The 15,547-nt window shown below is 47.4% G+C and overlaps 1 protein-coding gene across 1 annotated transcript in view; it reads left to right on the top strand.

The window, feature by feature from the left end:
• LOC142311714 (piezo-type mechanosensitive ion channel component 2-like) overlaps positions 1–15,547 on the top strand; it is a 228,050-nt gene that overhangs the window by 459 nt on the left and 212,044 nt on the right. The window lies entirely within an intron of this gene.

Raw genomic sequence — 15,547 nt, 5'->3', positions numbered from 1 at the left:
TTTAACTACTCTTAATATGTTATTTAATTTGTGCAGCAAATATATATATTTTTTAGGGTTGGTGCGAATCGATTTGCAGGACCCAGTCCATGGGCCATTTATTTAATCTGTGGCCGCTAGAAGGGATTCCTGAGAGCCCCCACCTACCTACTAGCATCCGCGTTTTTTCATTTGATTACCTGGTTTTACGAGATGTCAAATGCATGTTACACCGCAAGGTGCTGTAAAGCCAGCTAATCAAAAGAAGAGTCGCATATGCTGGGAGGTCGGAGGTGGTTCTTAGGATTCCCCTCCAGCGGCCACAGATTAAAAACATTGTCGACGGTCCGGATCCTGCAATTTGATACACACCAAGTCTAATATTTATATATTGTGTATAAATGTAATAAAGTATTTTTATTCTATTTGTAAAACCTAGCGCAAAGGAAGATTGGTGCATATGCCCATAACAACCAATCACATTAGTGCTTGAATGTTCAAAACAGTGTTTAAGAAATAAGATCTGAAATCTGATTGGCTGGGCAACTCTTCAACATTTCCCTTGCGCTACTTTAGCCTAAACTCACCATTACGTTCTGTAGATGTGAACAAACCATCTTGTTGCCTGGTTTCCAAGAGACATTTATGCACGTTCATGGACATCAAGGATATACTAAAGTGCTACTATTCTCAGGTCTGGATTATAGACGGAATGTAGGTTGTTTCAGGGCACCTACGCCGAGATCTTAAGCGTTATCTAGGAATAGAATAATAACTAATAAAGGAAATGTCTAGGGATGTAGTCATTGTAGAATTTATAACACTATCTCCATTTCCTTCCTATATTGGAGGCACCTACCTCATACAGTCATATGAAAAAGTTTGGGCACCCCTATTAATGTTAACCTTTTTTCTTTATAACAATTTCGGGTTTTGCAACAGCTATTTCAGTTTCATATATCTAATAACTGATGGACTGAGTATATTTCTGGATTGAAATGAGGTTTATTGTACTAACAGAAAATGTGCAATCCGCATTTAAACAAAATTTAACAGGTGCAAAAGTATGGGCACCTCAAATAAAAGTGACATTAATATTTTGTAGATCCTCCTTTTGCAAAAATAACAGCCTCTAGTCGCTTCCTGTAGCTTTTAATAAGTTCCTGGATCCTGGATGAAGGTATATTTGACCATTCCTGTTTACAAAACAATTCCAGTTCAGTTAAGTTTGATGGTCGCTGAGCATGGACAGCACACTTCAAATCATCCCACAGATTTTCAATGATATTCAGGTCTGGGGACTGGGATGGCCATTCCAGAACATTGTAATTGTTCTTCTGCATGAATGCCTGAGTAGATTTGGAGCGGTGTTTTGGATCATTGTCTTGCTGAAATATCCATCCCCTGCGTAACTTCAACTTAGTCACTGATTCTTGCACATTATTGTCAAGAATCTGCTGATACTGAGTTGAATCCATGCGACCCTCAACTTTAACAAGATTCCCGGTGCCGGCATTGGCCACACAGCCCCAAAGCATGATGGAACCTTCACCAAATTTTACTTTGGGTAGCAAGTGCTTTTCTTGGAATGCCGTGTTTTTTTGCCTCCATGCATAACGCCATTTTGTATGAGCAAACAACTCAATCTTTGTTTCATCAGTCCACAGGACCTTCTTCCAAAATGTAACTGGCTTGTCCAAATGTGCTTTTGCATACCTCAGGCGACTCTGTTTGTGACGTGCTTGCAGAAACGGCTTCGCTTTCGCATCACTCTCCCATACAGCTTCTCCTTGTCCAACGTGCGCTGTATTGTTGACCGATGCACAGTGACACCATCTGCAGTAAGATGCTGCTGCAGGTCTTTGGAGGTGGTCTGTGGATTGTCCTTGCCTGTTCTCACCATTCTTCTTCTCTGCCTTTCTGATATTTTTCTTCGCCTGACACTTCTGGGCTTAACAAGAACTGTACCTGTGTTCTTCCTTTTTTTTTTAATTTTTTCTCATTGTTTTGTTTATTAAGCTTTCAACACATATAACAGCATTTCTCATTGAAGCATATGCATAACTCATCATAATGAATGTCAGAGGAGAAACAATGACAACATATATTACTTCAGACATTGGCCATCATTAGTTTGGTACTGAAAAATCTCAAAAAACGGCCTTAGCATATATCTTGATCAATTATCAACCAAATAATCAATTCAGTAAAACTTCACATAGAACAAAGGGAAGGAGAGGGGTGAGTAGGGAAGGGTAGGGTAAGGGAATGAGAGATGGGTAGACTCTGAGAGCGCTCAAGTGAGAGAGAAGATGTTTGGTGACGAAAGGTACGGCTTATCATCTATGAACATCTCCCGAGTGTTTCGTCTTCTGCTGCAATTATTGAAAGATATTCTGCTGATCTCCTAAAGTTCATCCAAGGTTTCCAGACCTTGTGGAAGGAATCTGAGCTAAGTTGAGAGAGGGAGGCCAATTCCTCAGTGCGGAATAAGAGGTCTATTTTGCTAAGTACCTGCTTTTTAGACGGGATATTGGGTGTAAGCCATAGGGTGGGGACCAAAAGCTTACTCGCTGCCACGACAAATGCCGCCAGTTTTGATAGAGAGTTATTGGTCGGCCATATTGGAAAGTTGAGTAGGACCATTTCTGGGGTGAGCCGGACTTTACCACCCACAAGAGACGAAACAAGCAGTGAGATGTCCCTCCAAAAGGAACTAATTATTGGGCAACTCCACCATATGTGAATGTACGTACCCTCCTCTGCGCCACATCTCCACACATTGAGGAAGAGGATGAGTACCATTGGTGCGACTGCACTGGAGTAGTGTACCACCTGGTTACCACTTTAAATGAGTTTTCCTGAATTCTGATGCAGCGCGAAGGGCCGTGTGATCGCCTATAGATAAGGTTGACCTGCAAATCAGAAAAGGTAGTGCCTATGTCTTTCTCCCAGTTTCCCACAAATGCCCTCTTCTTGGGTGTACTGCCAGAAATCAAAAGACTGTACATTTGTGAGAGGACCTTTGCGGGAGACCTCAATTGAGTACATAGTGCTTCAAATTTCGTGAGTGGCCTTGGTGGGTTCCTGTCTAGTTGCAGGTGGTGAATAAAGTTTTTTATTCTATTATAATGAAGAAAAGTTAAGTTAGCAAGTCTAGGGAAAGCACACAGTTCGTTATCTGTTAGTAGAGCACCATCTTTCATTAACTCATGTACGGGGATAGCAAGATTGAGGAGCCGATTATCAGTATTTGAACCCATGTGTGGGTGGCGGAGGCACAGGATGTCTGAGATGTGAGTTAAGGGAGATCCGTATGGAGTTAGTACCCTTGCTAGTTTTCTCCACTCCAGGAGCGTGGCCCTCGTCAATATATTAGGGATTTTCCTTTTCTGGTCGAGTCCAGGAGGTAGAAGTAAGAGTGAGCGGAGGGGGATTGGGGCCAAACAATCCTCTACACCAACCCATGCCTTCTCCTTGGGTCTCCGGATCCAGTCCAGCGCTCTGGTAGCTAGTACCGCGTGGTAATATAAACGAATATTTGGTGCCCCCATTCCTCCTCCATGTTTGGGTAGAGACAGAGTTTGAAAGTTTATGCGAGATCTATTGTTCCAAATAAATTTTCTAATAAGTGAGTTGGCCTGGGCTAGGAAGGATTCTGGGACCTGAATTGGTAGCATTTGGAATAAGTAAACGAATTTTGGAAGAATTATACTCTTCATCAAGTTCTTTGGTCCTATCCACGATAAATATGGGGCCCTCCAGGAATTAATACACTCTGAGATCTTTGGTAGTAAGGGTTTGAAATTGAGCTCAAAATGGTCTTTGGGATTCCAGCCAATCTTAATACCTAGGTATGTAATATACTTTGGTGGCCAACGAAAAGGGAAGTTAGCTTTAAGGCTGTTAACTAGGTGTGTAGGAACGTTTAAGCTAAGGGCTTCTGACTTGGATGGATTTATTTTAAAATTAGATAAGGAGCTGTATTCTTCCTGTATTGTCATGAGCGCTGGGAAGCCTTTGGAGGGTTGTGACAAGATGACAAGGAGGTCATCCGCAAAAGCCGCGGTTTTATGTGTTGTGCCGCCTACTTTTATTCCTTGAATATCTCCGCAGTTTTTAATGGCTTGTATCAGGGGCTCCATCACCAAGACAAAAAGAATAGGAGACAGTGGGCATCCCTGTCTAGTCCCGTACTGGATATTAAATGGTTCAGTTAAGTAATTGTTGAGTTTAATTCTTGCTGATGGGAAGGTGTACATTTGCATTATAGCCTGGATAAGGGGCTGGGGGAAAAGTAAGTGTGTGAGGGTTCCCTTAAGGAAAATCCAGTCCACCCTGTCCAATGCTTTCTCAACGTCTGTGCCTAATAAGACCAAGGGGGCTTTGTTCAGATGAGCATGTTGGAGTAGATGTAAAACACGTATAGCGTTAGCTTTGCCTTCCCTTTACAAATCCTGTCTGGTCCGTGGAGATAAGATTGGGGAGGTACTCAGCCATTCTACTAGCAATCATACTGGCAAAGATTTTTAAGTCAACGTTCAGGAGAGAAATTGGTCTATAATTGCAGCAGAGTTCCGGGTCCTTCCCTTCTTTATGTATCAGCGAAATGTGAGCTTCTAAAGCCTGTTTAGGAAAGGGATGCCCATCCATAACAGCGTTGCATGTGTTAAGTAGATGGGGTGTTAATATTCTAGAAAATGATTTGTAGTAAGTTATCGGAAGACCATCAGGTCCTGGCGCTTTCCCCTGAGGGGCTCTGGACAGGGTGGACTGGATTTCCGTCAAAGTAAAGGGTCTGGTAAGAGCTGTTTGTTGGTCTCGGGTCAATTTGGGTAGCTGTAGTTTGGAGAGAAAATCATGGATGAGGGGAATTCTTTTTTCTTTTTCCAAGGGTGTTTCGTTCGGGCATATTTGATAAAGATCAGTATAAAATCTTAAAAATTCCTCAGAAATCCCAGAAGGGTCAGTGGTACGGCCGCCCCCTGCTGTTTTAAGCGATTGGACAAAAGTGTGTGCATGACGCTTTTTGATTAGGGACATCATCAGTTTTGATGCTCTGTCCCCATGTACATATAGCTTATTTTTCCAATTCATGTAAAACTTGGCTGATTGCTTGTTAAGCAAGTCTTTCAGGCTTTGCCTTTTAGCGGCTAACTGTTCCAATACCGAGCCGATCTGGGATTTCTTATGTGATAGTTCCAGGGCTGCTATTTCTTTGTATAGTTTGTGGAGTGTATTTTTCCGTATTTTATTTAGATAGGACGCGATGGAGATCATCTCCCCCCTAACTACCGCCTTGTGAGCTTCCCAAAGGGTGGGCGAAGAAATCTCCGGGGACTCATTTATTCTAAAATAGTTTTCCAAAGCAGTCTGTATGCGTTTCTTGTTATCAGGGGAAGATAGAATAGACTCATTAAGCCTCCAAGATCTGATGTCAGAGTGTGACTTCTGAAGTGTGAGGTGTATTGTGACGATCGAGTGATCCGATAGGTCTGCTGGAAGCATATCAGACTTAAGCACTGCCGGCAGGAGGGACTTAGTTATAAATATATAGTCAATTCTATGATAAGAATGGTGCGGGTGTGAAAAATAAGTGTAGTCCCGGTCGGAGGGGTGAAGATATCGCCATGAGTCTAACAGAGATAACATTTGCAGAGAGTTTTTAACCTGGGATAAATCTCTAAGAGATATGTGATACCTCTTTGCCGTGGAGTCCACGGAGGGATCCAACGATAACTTCAAGTCTCCACACAAGAAAAGCAGTCCCTCCGAAAAGAGACCAAACTTCTTAATAGTAGACAAAATCCACTTAATTTGTTTCCTGTTTGGGGCATATATGCTTCCAATCGTAATCAAGGATCCGCCAGTTAGACCTTTAACAGAGATGTATCTACCATCCGGGTCTGCTCTGTACTCGATTACCGAAAAAGGAATATTTTTTGAGATGGCGATGGAAACCCCTCTGGAGCCTTTTTGCGCGGAAGTTGCATGAAACCACTGGTTATAATAGTTTCTATCGAAATTGGGGAGTTTATCTGATAAAAAATGTGTCTCTTGAAGGGCTAAAATGTCAATACCTTCCCTGCGGAATCTATCTAGAGCTTGTGATAGTGGAATGGGGGAATTGAAACCATGTGTATTGTGACTAGAGTTGAGCGCGGTTCGAGGTTCTCCAGTTCGCGGCTCGAGTGATTTTGGGGGCTGTTCTAGATCGAACTAGAACTCGAGCTTTTTGCTAAAGCTCGATAGTTCTAGATACGTTCGAGAACGGTTCTAGCAGAAAAAAGCAGGGCTTTCTACAGCTACAGTGTGCAGGAGCCATCGCTGGCAGCCTGCCAGAAGCTGGTAACCAAGATAAACATCGGGTATCCAAGCAAAGCACTTTGGTTAGTAACCCGATGTTTATCCTAGTTACGTGAAGGAAGCCCACACTTCCCCGCTCAGCTCACTCCGCCCCCTCCTGCACGCGGCATGTACACACACACACACACACTCACACTCACCTGTCCCCAGCCTAGCAGTCCACGACACTGACGTCCTCAGCGCCACCCACTTCGCACTCCGCCGCCAGCACACATAGCTCCGCCCACCTGCACTCTGCACACATGGTCCCGCTCGGCTTACCTGCGGTGATGAAGTCCCGACCTCAGCGCTGTCACTGTCCTCCATGGCCGCCGCTTGTCACATCACCTTCTCTCGCTTCCGACCCGAGACTGACTAGCGGTGACGTCACGGGCCGCTCGCGATACTTGGCTGTGAAGGCGGCGGTCATTGAACTCAGTGACAGGTGCTGTCAGCAGTGCAGGAGATCAGCGCAGGTAATGTACCTCGCTGACAGCAGCACTTGTCATCCCCTGCAGTGACCTGGGTTGACCCATTGATGTTAGCTCAGGTCACTGCACTGCTCTCCCAGCCAATGGGGAACATCCTGCTCTTCATTGACTGGGACAGTGTGGATCGTCATGGCAACCCCTTGGATTACACCAGACCTGGATTTGTTTTTCTTTCTAATAAATTGGTTAAAGAGGGAATGTATTGGGGAGTGTTTTTTCAAATAAAAATGTGTTTGTCGTCTATTTTTTTTTATTACTGACTGGGTTGGTGATGCCGGGTATCTGATAGACGCCTGACCTCACCAACCCCAGGGCTTGATGCCAGGTGACATTACACATCTGGTATTAACCCCATATATTACCCCGTTTGCCACCGCACCAGGGCGTGGGATGAGCTGGGGCGAAGCACCAGGATTGGCACATCTAATGGATGCGCCACTTCTGGGGCGGCTGCAGCCTGCTATTTTTAGGCTGGGGAGAGTCCAATAACCATGGACCTCCCTAGTCTGAGAATATCGGACCCCAGCTGACGGCTTTACCTTGGCTGGTGATCCAATTTTGGGGGGACCCCTACGTGTTTTTTTTTTTTAATTATTTATTTAATTTAAAATAACAGCGTGGGGTGCCCTCAGTTTTGGATTACCAGCCAAGGTGAGGTTGCCAGCTGTGGTCTGCAGGCTGCAGCCGTCTGCTTTACCCTAGCTGGCTACAAAAATAGGGGGAGCCCTACGTCATTTTTTTTTCATTTTTTTGGCTAAATACAAAGCTAAGCACCCCTTAGTGCCACATGAAAGGCACCGAAGGGTGCAAAATTACAAAATGCAGGAGAGTGGGACATTATGTGTCTTTCTGCCATTATAATGACAGAAAAGACTGATATGAAGTGCACAAGCACAAGAAAATCACCAGAGCGCTCTACGCTGTGAAAAGCAGTAGAAAATGGCACTGGAGTGAACATGTGACCGCCTCATGTAGGATGAAGCTATGGATCCTGGGTAAATTTATGCATTTACCCTCCTTCAGTTTTTTTGCAGTACACAAAAAAAACGGAAGGCACACGGATGACAAACAGATGACATACGGACCGTCTACAGAACAGAAACGGATGCCACACGAATGCACCCGTGAAAAAAAACGGACTGTTTTTTGCAGACCGCAAAAATGGATCGGTCGTGTTAATGTAGCCTTATTCTGATCTGCCGTTTATAAACAGCAGGCAGAAATAAGTGAATAACGCCCCCCAGCGTCAGAAAATCTCCGGGGTTTCAGGGCTAGCTGAGACCCTGGAGATCATGATTCAGGACGGTTTTTCCGGTCCCCGCTCACGTGATCACAGGTATACACCGTACACCGATGATCACGTTACAGTAAATGACAGCGCCGGTAAAAAATTATTTATCTCCCATCTGGCATGAACAAACATGATAAATCTCCTCCCCGGTCCCCTCCGGTCCCCCGGTGTCGCCAAAGTGCCCCCCCTGATGCCCTCCCAGAAATCCAAGATGGCCGCGCGCACAGCAGCGCGCCGGCCGCATTCACCCTACTCCTCTGATTTCTGTCGCATGTGCCAAGACACATGCGACAGAAAACTCCTCCCCAGGCCCTGCCAGGTCACCCCCTATAACCCCACCGGTGTTCCCCGGTGTCCCATGGTACCTGTGCAGCGTTGATCCCCCCACGGCCCTCTCCTTCACAATAGACGCTGCCGCATGCACAGAGCGGCTGTCAGATCAGCTTCCTGTGTTCAGACACAGTGAGTGTCCCTGCTGAATGACTACCAAACATGAGAGTCCGTTATACGCCACAAGAAAACACATCTAAATAGCGAGCTCTGTTGTTAAGTATTCATTCAGCCGGATAACTGGACTTAAAGGGGTATTCCATCTCCAAGATCCTATCCCCAATATATAGTAGGTGGAATAGCAATAATATCAGCAAATACCAATATTTGGAAATGTAGAATAGTTCTCCTGATTAGGCATGCCCTTACCTCATGAGCAGGGCATTGCAGCTTTGGTAGCAACCATTACGACATGGACTCTGCTGCTGTGGACCCGGGGAGAGTGAGTGCAGATTCATTGCACCCACACTCCTCACATGAAGGGTCTGCACTCCTAGAAAATGGGGGATACGTTCCCTGAGTGTCTCCCCCCCATATTCTAGACGGTCCAGAGTCGTCGTGGGACCCCTTTATTTTTTTTCTTACAATAAATTGGTGAAAGAGGAAATGGTTTGGGGCCTGTTTTTTCAAATAAATTTCTTTTGTCGATTTTTTTTTTTGTTAGTACTGACAATTTATGATGTTGGGTATCTAATAGACGCCATGACATCACAAACTGCTGGGCTTGATGTCAGGTGACCTTACAGCTAGTATCAACCCGATTTATTACCCCGTTTGCCACTGCACCAGGGCACGGGATTAGCTGGGGTGAAGCGCCAGGATTGACGCATCTAATGGATGCGCCACGTCTGGGGTGCCTGCGGCCTGCTATTTTTAGGCTGTGAAGGCCCAATAACTATGGACCTTCCCACCCTGAGAATACCAGACCACAGCTGTCCGCTTTACCTTGGCTGGTGATCCAATTTGGGGGGGACCCTATTTTTTTTGTGTAATTATTAATATTTATAAAATAATTATAAAAAAAGAGCCTGGGGGTACCTCCACATTGGATCCCCAACCACGGTAAAGCTGCCAGCTGTGGTTTTCAGGCTACAGCCGTCTGCTTTACCCTAGCTGGCTATCAAAAATGGGGGGACCCAACGTCATTTTTTTTTTTAACTATTTTTTAAATAGAAAAAATTAATGGGCTTCCCTGTATTTTGATTGCCAACCAAGGTAACGCCAGGCAGATGGGGGTGGCAACCCATAGCTGTCTGCTTTATCTGCGCTGAGTATCAAAAATACCGCGGAGCGCTACGTCATTTTTTTTAAAGATTTATTTTTACAGCACTGTGATGTCCAGCAATCAAAATACAGGGAAGCCCATTTTGTTTTTAGTTATTTAAATAAATAATTAAAAAAAATATATATGGGCTCCCGCTGCATTTTTTGTATTGCTAGCTAAGGGTAATCCAAGCAGCTACTGGCTGCTAACCCCCACTGCTTGGTGTTACCTTCACTGGCAATGGAAAATCCAGGGAAGCATTTTTTATTTTTTTTGCCAAAAAACTACAAAAAAAGGACGTGAGCTTCGCCATATTTTTGTATGCTAGCCAGGTATAGCAGGCAGTTGCTGGAAGAGTTGGATACAGCGCCAGAAGATGGCGCTTCTATGAAAGTGCCATTTTCTGAGGCGGCTGCAGACTGCAATTCGCAGCAGTGGGGCCCAGAAAGCTCAGGCCAACCTGTGCTGCGGATTCCAATCCCCAGCTGCCTAGTTGTACCTGGCTGGACACAAAAATGGGGCTAAGCCTACGTCATTTGTTTTCTAATTATTTCATGAAATTCATGAAATAATAAAAAAAGGGCTTCCCTTTATTTTTGGTTCCCAGCCGGGTACAAATAGGCAACTGGGGGTTGGGGGCAGCCGAACCTGCCTGCTGTACCTGGCTAGCATACAAAAATATGGCGAAGCCCACATAATTTTTTCAGGGGGCAAAAAACTTCTGCATACAGTCCTGGATGGAGTATGCTGAGCCTTGTAGTTCTGCAGCTGCTGTGTGTCTGTATGGAGAAGAGCAGACAGCAGCTGCAGAACTACAAGGCTCAGCATACTCCATCCAGGAATGTATGCAGAAGTTTTTTGCCCACCAAAAAAATTGCGTGGGCTTCGCCATATTTTTGTATGCTAGCCAGGTACAGCAGGCAGCCACGGGCTGCCTCCAACCCCCAGTCGCCTATTTGTACCCGGCTGGGAACCAAAAATATAGGGAAGTCCGTTTTTTTTAATTATTTCACTTATTTCATGAAATAATTAAAAAACAAATGACGTGGGCTTCGCTCCATTTTTGTGTCCAGCCGGGTACAACTAGGCAGCTGGGGATTGGAATCCACAGCACAGGTTAGCCCGAGGCTTCTGGGCGCCTCTGCTGCAAATTGCAGTCCGCAGCCGCCCCAGAAAATGGCGCTTTCATAGAAGCGCCATCATCTGGCACTGTATCCAACTCTTCCAACAGCCCTGAAGCCGGGTGGCTTGTTGGGTAATAATGAGTTAATACTAGCTTTGTTTTACTAGCTAGTATTAAGCCAGAGATTCTTAATGTCAGGCACGTTTGACCCGGCCATTAAGAATCTCCAATAAAGGGTTAAAAAAAAGACACCACACAGAGAAAAAATACTTTAATAGTAATAAATACACAGACACATTAGAGACTCCATCTTTATTACCCCCTGTCAGCCCTCCACGATCCATGGTCTTCTGTCTTTCTCGTTCAACAAATGCAGCTCTGCTCCATCACTGCTGCATGGGGGAAAACGCTGCTTCCCGTGCAGCCTTCACTCCGTGAAGGCTGCACGGGAAGCAGCGTGCAGCCTTCACTCTGTGAGTGATCATTGCTGCTGGCTGTCAGTGGTAACAGCGGTAACGCTGACAGACACGTTACCATAGCAACGGTGCTCCCGGAGCCGCGGTTAGCGGTGACGTCACCGCTAACTGTGTTGCTATGGCAACGGTGATATCCGTTAATGACCGGCTGTGTCAGCCGATCCCTAACGGAACGGGGAGTCGACCGTGTGCTAGAGCATGTCGCCGGTACACGGCGATACACAAATGTGCACCGTGTACCGGAGAGTGCAAGGACAGGTCCTACATGACGCGTCATAGTCATATGACCAGTCTGTAGCCAATGAGATAATAGCCACGTGACTGGTCACATGGCTATTTTGACATCACGATAGGTCCTGCATCATTGCTGGCAGTGCTGGTCACCGGGAGGATTCAGCGATCGTCAGATGGAATAGCGGCAGGAGACAGAGTGCAGGAGGGATCGCGGGGACCGGTAAGTGTTATGGCAATGTTTATTAACTGTATGTGTACATTTATAATGCGTTTTTATGTGTTTGTGATTGCCTCCCATTATATCCTATTGGTTCAAGTTCGGTTCGTCGAACGTTCGCCGAACTGAACTCGAACGAGACCTCCGTTCGACGAACCGAACTCGAGCTGAACCACGGCCGGTTCGCTCATCTCTAATTGTGACTGGCTACTTTAATTACTTTGTGTGCAGAAGCCATGGTGAAGTACAGTTTGAGCGACGGTCCGCCAACAGGAATACCTCTCAGAGCCGTAGGTTGGAGGGGGGGAGGAAAGGAGGGGAAAGACAACATAAAATGTTCAATTCTAGAAGAAAAAATAAAACAATGTTAATATATAACAACATGAGTTCGATATGACTTGTGACCGGATAGGTGTGAATCTTGTGGGCTGAGTGACTTTTAACAGCTTGTCAGTTCTATATTTAGAGATGTGAAGGATGGTGATGTCGGGCGTAGCTTCCCTGGGACATCTCCTCAGGATGGGATCCCTTGCATAACACCTCCGAGGCGGGTTCAGGAAGGCCCCTGGGAAGGCGTTAAATTCAAAGTTCCACACATGGGGACTCCCATAGTTCTTTAGAAGAGAGAGCAATTCTTTCTCAGCGTCTCAAATGAAAGACAATTGGCTATTTAGGAGTCCAGATGATTCCCATGGGAAATTCAGATCCCAGCTCCTTAGTGTCTCCAGGAGAAAGGAGATAGGATAGAAGCACGCCTGTTGTAGAGTAGGGCTACGATAGTACATCAGACCTGTTTGCTTGTCGAGTTTAGCAGGAGCATTTTTGCTGCTTTTTGCTTGAGCTTCTGGGCTTTGGGTGTGGTTACTAAGTGCCACGGAGTAGGGTTCGGCAATTGTTGGACCGTGGATGCGAGTTGTGTTGCCGCCAGGTCTGGGGGCTTCTCCAGAGCAATGTTCAACTCTTTACAGATCTTGAGGATTTCTGTTGATGTCCTAGCCCAGTGATGGCGAACCTATGGCACGCGTGCCACCAGGGGCACGCTGAGCCCATTCTGTTGGCACGCGTGCTGTCGCCTGATCCTGCAGTTTTGGTCTGCTAGTGCAGTCGCGCCAGCAGATCAAATCTGTGTTGGAGCGGAGGAGACATTTCTCCTCCGCTCTGACACTCCTCCTCCCCCAGGCTGCAGGTGTGTTGCCTAGGAGACGGAGGAGCGTCAGAGAGCGGCGCCAGCGCCGTCTGCTGACCGCGTGGGAGCTGAGCAGCGTGCAGCGGAGGAGCGGGTGCAGGAAGGTAAATTGTGTGTTGCTTTTTTTTTTTTTATAACTCGTGTGAGGCAGCGCCAGCATGGGGTGGGGGAACGCACATGGCAGCGTGGGGTGGGAGAGGGGGAACGCACATGGCAGCGTGGGGTGGGAGAGGGGGAACGCACATGGCAGCGTGGGGTGGGAGAGGGGGAACGCACATGGCAGCGTGGGGTGGGAGAGGGGGAACGCACATGACAGCGTGGGGTGGGTGAGGGGGAACGCACATGGCAGCGTGGGGTGGGTGAGGGGGAACGCACATGCCAGCATGGGGTGGGAGAGGGGGAACGCACATGGCAGCGTGGGGTGGGAGAGGGGGAACGCACATGGCAGCGTGGGGTGGGAGAGGGGGAACGCACATGGCAGCGTGGGGTGGGAGAGGGGGAACGCACATGCCAGCGTGGGGTGGGAGAGGGGGAAACGCACATGGCAGCGTGGGGTGGGAGAGGGGGAACGCACATGGCAGTGTGGGGTGGGAGAGGGGGAATGCACATGGCAGTGTGGGGTGGGAGAGGGGGAACGCACATGGCAGCGTGGGGTGGGAGAGGGGGAACGCACATGGCAGCGTGGGGTGGGGGAACGCACATGGCAGTGTGGGGTGGGGGAACGCACATGGCAGCGTGGGGTGGGGGAATGCACATGGCAGCGTGGGGTGGGGGAATGCACATGGCAGCGTGGGGTGGGAGAGGGGGAACGCACATGGCAGCGTGGGGTGGGGGAACGCACATGGCAGCGTGGGGTGGGGGAACGCACATGGCAGTGTGGGGTGGGGGTGGGGGGACGCACATGGCAGCGTGGGGTGGGGGAACGCACATGGCAGCGTGGGGTGGGGAACGCACATGGCAGCGTGGGGTGGGGGAACGCACATGCCAGCATGGGGGGGACACATGCATGCCAGGATGGAGAAACATGCATGGCAGGATGGGGAAAACATGCATGCCAGGATGGGGGGGAAACATGCATGGCACGATGGAGGAAACATGCATGCCAGGATGGAGGAAACATGTATGCCAGGATGGAGGAAACATGCATGCCAGGATGGAGGAAACCATGCATGCCAGGATGGAGGAAACATACATGCCAGGATGGAGGAAACATGCATGCCAGGATGGAGGAAACATGCATGCCAAGATGGAGGAAACATGCATGCTAGGATGGGGAAAATATGCATGCCAGGATGGAGGAAACATACATGCCAGGATGGAGGAAACATGCATGGCAGGATGGAGGAAACATGCATGCCAGGATGGAGGAAACATGCATGCCAAGATGGAGGAAACATGCATGCTAGGATGGGGAAAATATGCATGCCAGGATGGAGGAAACATACATGCCAGGATGGAGGAAACATGCATGGCAGGATGGAGGAAACATGCATGGCAGGATGGGGAAAAATACATGCCAGGATGGAGGAAACATGCATGCCAGGATGGGGGAAACATGCATGCCAGGAGGAGGAAACATGCATGCCAGGATGGAGGAAACATGCATGCCAGGATGGAGGAAACATACATGCCAGGATGGAGGAAACATGCATGCCAGGATGGAGGAAACATGCATGCCAGGATGGAGGAAACATACATGCCAGGATGGAGGAAACATGCATGCCAGGATGGGGAAAACATGCATGCCAGGATGGAGGAAACATGCATGCCAGGAAGGAGGAAACATGCATGCCAGGATGGAGGAAACATGCATGTCAGGATGGGGAAAATATGCATGCCAGGATGGAGGAAACATGCATGCCAGGATGGAGGAAACATGCATGCCAGGATGGAGGAAACATGCCACGATAGGGTACATTTACCAGGAAGGGGTACATTTACCTGGATAGGGTAAATTAACCAGGATTGGGAACATTTACCAGGAATGGGGTACATGCCGGGATGGGGGAACATTTACAAGGATGGGCAATATGTCAGGATGGGGTACATTTACCAGCATGGGGGAACATGCCAGAATGGGTAACATTTACCAGGATGGAGGACATTTATCAGGAAGTGACCGAGGAAGGGGGACAGAACTACACAATGATGGGGAGGGAAGCCACTCGTACGTCTTTATGGGATTTCAAGATGTTCAGACTTTGAAATGTAGATGTGGATTACAGGGTGACATCTGATTGCATTCCATGCTAAAATCTCTGTCTAATATGCTGCAATTTTTTTCCCAGAAAGATCAATCCAACTGCTGTGTCTGGAAAGGGCAGGGGCTCAGCTCCAATTTGTGGTAAGCATGCATGAGCGTGATGCCCCCTGCTGAAGAGAAGACTGCAAAGGTAAGGTTACAATCAATTCTTTATATAATAGGATTGGTTGGCACTTCAGAAAAAAAATTGGGTTTAGGGCTACAGTTTGGGCACTCGGCCTGTAAAAGGTTCGCCATGACTGTCCTAGCCTGATATCTTTTATCCATGGCAGTGACTGCAATCCCAAAAGGAAACAGCCACCTATATTGGAACTGTTTCAGTCGCAGGGCTTCTGTAAAGGGTTTGAG

This window comes from Anomaloglossus baeobatrachus, chromosome 5, assembly GCF_048569485.1.
Source record: "Anomaloglossus baeobatrachus isolate aAnoBae1 chromosome 5, aAnoBae1.hap1, whole genome shotgun sequence".
NCBI classification, from domain to species: domain Eukaryota; kingdom Metazoa; phylum Chordata; class Amphibia; order Anura; family Aromobatidae; genus Anomaloglossus; species Anomaloglossus baeobatrachus.
This window is presented reverse-complemented; position numbering and strand designations above follow the sequence as displayed.